Here is a 6106-nt window from a genome sequence, read left to right on the forward strand (position 1 = left end):
AGAACGCAGACAAAAAGACTGATGTATAATAGCTGTTACCTCCCAGATGCTGCTGCCTGGGCCATTTGCACAGAGCACTGTAGCCATGGCAGTGTCTACTCCCACAGTGCTCCTACACCAGCTCCAAAATTACTGAGATGATTTTTTCTTTAAATACCGTGCTGACTTCTAGGTGCCTTACTGAGTTGCATGTAATAAGATTTAAATGTCAACATGATGTTAATATTTAACAATTATCCACAGAAGCTTCTCACACCTTTTCCTTCGAAGATACAAAGAAGCCCAACCTGTTTCTAAAGTCCTGTCATCAGTTTGAAGCAGATTCAGGTAATATGTTGGACCGTTATCAGTTATTGTCACCTGCAGTAACCCATGGCACAGGACTGCCCTAAAATATGCTTTCCCTGGGAGCCTTCCAGATTTCTCCAATTGCAATCTCCTCACAAGCCAGAGAGTGCTTGTATTGTGTAAAACAAGAAATAGAAAAACAAAAACTAAGTGGATAAGAAATAGCCCAAGTGACTTAATTTCTGTTTTAATTCCAAAAATACACCATGCCCCGATATTTCCCACATAGAACTCCTTTCTCTGCAGCACAAAGAGGATATATTTTAAACAGTACTGTTAATGGAATTATATGTTGCTACTGGATAATGGTCTGCTGTGGAGAGATAATTGTTGAGACAAAGCTGAGGTATTTATTGAGATAAACATTGAGGCAAAGCCAAGATGTTTATTTTCTAAGCACCAGACCTTAATGCAGACAAAACATATAATATCATTAGCATTATTCCTAATGAGTTGGCAGTCTGAACATGCCCCACCACAAACTCTTGTTAAATCGGTGGTGTCAGAATTGGCCTTCAAATGAGAAATGCATCCAGGCCGATCCAAGTGCCAATGCCAGAGGGCAGCTCTGTTGACCTTATCAGGGGCCAAGTGTTGCCCCTCTTGGCTGGTGTCTGCCCTTTTGTAGCCCAGGGACATGGCAGAAGTACTTTCTGCAGACCTGGCTGCTCACAGATGAAGCATCAAAAATAATAGATTTCTTTGTTGTTGGTTCAATGAAAAACTAAACTAAAACATTTGCTGATTCTCCAGCTTCGTTTGAGGTAATAAAACCATGGGAGGTATGACCAGCCTGTCACCAGATCGTTATTTTGCAGTTTTTAAACCCAATTTTACAGATACCTTTGAATAATTCATGCATGTTTGTCTCAGCATAGGTGAAGTACAGGCCCATAAAAGCACATGGGCAGCCTCAAGCAGAAGCAAGGCCATGTGGTAGGAGAGAAGGACAGACTCTGTGATACACTCGGGTGGTGTGTGCAGCTGTCCTTGCATGTTTGTGTGTGGTGGGACTCCACAGTGACCTGCTGCATCTCACTTTCTGACTGTTTTGTGGGTTTCCTTCAGTAAACTATGAACTGAGGGAGATGGTGATCCGCAGGGCTTGCCCTAATGCACCCTCAGGATGCAGCCAGGTGACTCCTCAGGACTGACATGGAGGGGTTTGCCAGACCAGCCCTGTGGGGTATGTCCAATCTTACTGGGAGCTATGAATTCATCCTAATTGTTTTCAAAGCTCTTTACAATGTTTGCATATAAAAAGTTGGCAATCACAGAAATGCCAAGGGAACATAATGTGATTCATGCCTTTACAAGTGCTATGAGGTAAGCTGACCTGATTACAGAAGGGTGTATTTCTAGCTTTTCCCTTAGTTTTGGCAGACTCCCACAAGAGTTATAATTTTGATTTTAGTTCTTCCCTGAAGAAGTCAGATATGACAGGTAGATATTAATTATCATTATTATTATTGTTATTATTATTACTTGTGTTTGATAATGTTAAAAGTCTCCAACGAGATCAGCAATAGTCACCATATACTCATATACATGACAACTGTCTTAGAGTAGCTACAGTTGTAAAAGGAAACTGGGTGGAGTGATATGATGTACAAGCAAAAACCTTGAGAGTTACAAGTGTGAGGTTATTCTCATGATTTTGTCATTAAACTACTTCTGTAACTATTTATATATTGAAAGAACAAATTCACAGGAAATATAGCACAAAAATAAAAGTTGTATGGGAATTTCTGGTAGTTACCTGAGTTTCAGACCTTATGACTGCTTGTGCTGTGTTATCTCCCAAGTCATCTATGCCTGTCATGCATTTGACAATACATGTTTTGTCAAGTCAAACAGGCTTCCTTAGAAAGAAAGAGGTGACATATTATTGCCCAAGTAGGATTCTCTGTGTTTAATGCTGAGGTAGTCAAAGCTCTTTAAGGATCTTACAAAACATGATTCACATGATGTTTTTCAGAAATTAGTATTAACTTTTTTATATGAGTAAAAGCATTTACAAATGAAGACACAAAGCCAAGTTGGTTTGCTTTTGAGAAATCTCAGGATTGTTTTGCTGTCAACTGCATCAATGAATTCCAGTAGATCTGAAAAGAAAAACTGTAATTACTGGATTACTTTTTGCTATAATATTCAGTATTATGGTAATGAGGGATGAATTAAACATGGTATTGGACTGAGGAACCCCTGCCTTCTAGACTCAAATTCATAGAGCGTTTAATTGGGTATTTAGCAGAAGGCATGTTGGATATGTATTAGGGCACTTAAATTGTCTGACAACATACTGTCTAATCCTTTCAGCTTCCATACCCCATAAAGTAGATGTGAGTCTTGCCCTCTACTCCTGAGCTGCATAGATGGGAAAAACAAGGGTAAAACCAGTTGTCATTTTGGTGTGACCAATGCACTGTAATATAAATTGTTTTGATCTGTCAGTGTTATAAAAGCTGTGCTTCGAGCAGGACAAATGTGAAGATAACTTTTTCAGTCCTTCCTCAGACAACACTGATTTTTCTCATGGATAGCTGAAGATGGTGAACAGCAGAAATAACACACTAGCTGGAAGTCTCCAGAAGCACTTTTCTCTTTCAAAAGTTTGTAGAGTTAAAGGATATTTGCTTACACTCATTAACCTCTGTTCACATATACACCCTGATCTTCCACTCAGCCTCCACAATGTGCTTTGCAGCGGTGGTGGGTGTACATGCTGTGATGTGCCCAACAGCCACCCCGCGGGGCTGGGCCTTCCACAGCAGTCTCTTTTGGTGGGATACCAGCCAGCACATTTCTTTTTATTATTGTTAGAAATACAAGGTCAAATGCAGTTGGAATGAAGTCCTGTGGTTTGTGGTGGTCTTCGGCTTATGGGAAAGTTCATTCCACAGATTCAGAGCTCTAAAATGTTCTTATTACAGCCCAAAATAATTTTTCCTTACCATAGTGATTTCTGTGTCTCAGAGGACTGTGTCTGAGAGAGCTGAGGCTGATCATAGTCTTCACTTTGCAACTTTCTGTGTTTTTTTGTAGTGACCATGAAGGGTCTCAAAGGTAAAAAGCCTCAACTATGCTTGAAATGCCATGAGTGACCGGGGCAGAGAGTAGGGGACAGGTCAGATTAATTCATAGCCACCTGTGTTCTTTTACAATCTGCTGTAATATCTGGACTTTGGTATCATGACATGTGGGGTGAAGATCACCTTCCCAAATCTTAGTCATGGAGGATGTCAGGTGGAGTTTTTCCATAGGGAGAGAGTTTGGCAAACGCTCCCTGCAGAAGCTGCTCTGTGTGAATATTGTCAGTCAGGAGTTCAGAGCTGCTACCGATTAGACACTGACTTTAGCCGATAGTGCATTTGTACTGTGCTGCACAGGGGATACAAACTCTTCAAAAAACATTTTCCTCCATTTATCAGAAACTTCTCTTCTACTGCAAGTGAACTTCAGTTCACACAGTTCACGCAGACATCTGTTCTCATACACACAGAGACTCCTGATGTCAGAGCTGAGGTCAATAGGCATTTTGATGGTGATTTTAATAAGTGTGTGCTCTAGTACCCTTTGCATATATATTGGGATGCTTCTTCATCAAGACATGAATACAATGTTTTCTGGGTTTGAAAAAAGTGTATTAATTATGTCAAACACTGAGCCCAGCCCAAACATCAAAAGGACTTGTAGGTGCTGACCTTCCCACTGGAGGTTTGCTTGACGAAACCAGTGGTCTGTGCTGTATTATACATGACCATATTCTTTGTCCATAACTTCTACTGGTTTGCATAGATGTAACAGACCTGAAATCCTTATGGTTCCCATAATTCTTCCACACATTCCTAATTACAAAATGCATGCTTCTGTTAAAAAAACACAATTCATACTAGAGTTGTTTTCATTATTTGCATATTTTGCTCTGGTGATCATAGAATGAGGAAGATGCTTGAGTTCAAGAAGTGGGAATGGAAAGAAGAACAGATTAGAAGTTACAAGAGTCGAAGGAAATTCTGTCACATCTTTGTCTTCGAGCAGAAGGTAAATCATTAATATTTACTAGAAGAATTCATAAGAGATTTGAATGAACTTTCACAATCTTGACAATATCATTATTTACCAAGCTTAGGGGCAGTCCCCATTTCTATTAAATTTAAGTCTACTGACAGTAGTGTCTGTGTTTCTCACTTACCTGTTGTGAAAATTTGGGCCACAGAAGTTTTTGCTCTGTGTCTCTTAGCGGTTTGAAAAATCACAGAGTTAAACAATTGACAAAAATGCCTCCAAAAGGACTCCAAGTTGTGGAAAGGCCTCAGGACTCCCCTCCACCTCATGTTTGAGCCCATTCTCTTGAGTTGCTGCTCAAGCTCTGAAGCAATAGGAGGCTGAAATGAAGGGACTGTCTCTTTTCAGAAAATGCAATGTAAATTGTAAACAGTGCTCTGCACTGTTGACACTTTTAAGCACTATTGCAGGCAATGATTTGGACCCATTTGTCTCTCTTTAAATTAAATTATTGGTAGCATTAGCTGGTGAATTATTCTAAGCAACATCAATTTGTGAAAATGACAACATTCCAGAAGGGTTATTTAAAATGTAGTGTATTGTGTAATTCTTTTTATTTGTCTGTTGCACAATCTATTTGCTGATACTTGTTTCTCTCCCTCCCTCTCTCTCCCCTAGGCTATCAAACAAAGCTGCCCAACCTTACACTCATCCATCATCCTTGAGTTATTAAGAAAATAGCTGCAGAACATTTACAAGTGGATGGGATGGATTGCTGGCTGCTTTTCAAGAACACAGTCAATGCTACAAAAACTTTGCAAGATGGCAAATGTTCTCATGTTTCCTGTTCCTTGCTCTGCTACGACCTGCTAGAAGGAATGGTTTCTTGAATTTTGGGGTGACTAATCTAGGTTGATGCTAAAACTGTTAATCGTTTGTGTCTAATACCAGAGTATAATTTTATCTGAGTAAAATACTTTTTTTTTTGGTAACTTTTTCTTCAAAAGGCTTTGGGATACATTGGAGGCAAGGAAGGGGTCAGAATAAGTGCAGATATCTGAGGGCTAGTGTTATATGTCTTTCTCAAGGTTAGGCTTAAAAAAATCAATGCATGAAAGTAGAGGTTAAGAGATTGCAAGTGTCTCACATGAGAAGTGTAACAAAATGAAGGTAAAATAGATCAGAACTGCATGACTTTTTCTCAGTGATTAAAAGAGAGAAGTTGGAATGGAGTGGAGTTGCCATGTAATAATCTAAGAATCTGATCAGCAATTTAGGGTGTGCACAAAGACATCTATGCTCCTGCAGTATTATTTACTCCCACAGCTTGAAATGCTGGGAAACAGTGCAGAGGTTCCATGCAGACCTGCACTGAACCAGACATGGTGTAGCCCTGAGTGCTGTGCCAGCTGAACATGATTATTCTGCCTTGCAGTCCTGCTTGGCATATCCACATAGTACTTTGCTGTGCTGTGTGACTTGCCAAATCAGCTCAGTGCTAGCTTGGGGATCTCTGCATTATGTTCTCTGCAATTTAAATGTACCCTTGGAAATTAAGCTTATTTGTTTGACTTCTAGAGGGGTAGGAGGTTGCTTCCTAACTAGCCAGCATTGCTCTAATTAGATGGGACTATCAGAAGACCAAAACATGTCAGTTGTACAGCGACTTTGCATACGACAATGTCTTGGCAATCACTGAGACACTGCTCCATTTGAGCATCCTATATGCTGCTCAGTGAAAAGCTCTAAG

At 40.0% G+C, this 6106-nt stretch overlaps 1 long non-coding RNA gene across 1 annotated transcript; it reads left to right on the forward strand.

The window, feature by feature from the left end:
- Positions 1-244: 244 nt before the first annotated feature.
- Positions 245-5330, forward strand: LOC114001519. Its single transcript, XR_003545588.2, has 3 exons — positions 245-327; positions 4287-4392; positions 5035-5330. It is a non-coding gene; the product is annotated as an uncharacterized LOC114001519 (long non-coding RNA).
- Positions 5331-6106: the final 776 nt, after the last annotated feature.

Source organism: Pipra filicauda, unplaced genomic scaffold (genome assembly GCF_003945595.2).
Source record: "Pipra filicauda isolate LSUMZ 115617 unplaced genomic scaffold, ASM394559v2 scaffold38_size3968069_pilon, whole genome shotgun sequence".
In the NCBI taxonomy this organism is placed as follows: Eukaryota; Metazoa; Chordata; class Aves; order Passeriformes; family Pipridae; genus Pipra; species Pipra filicauda.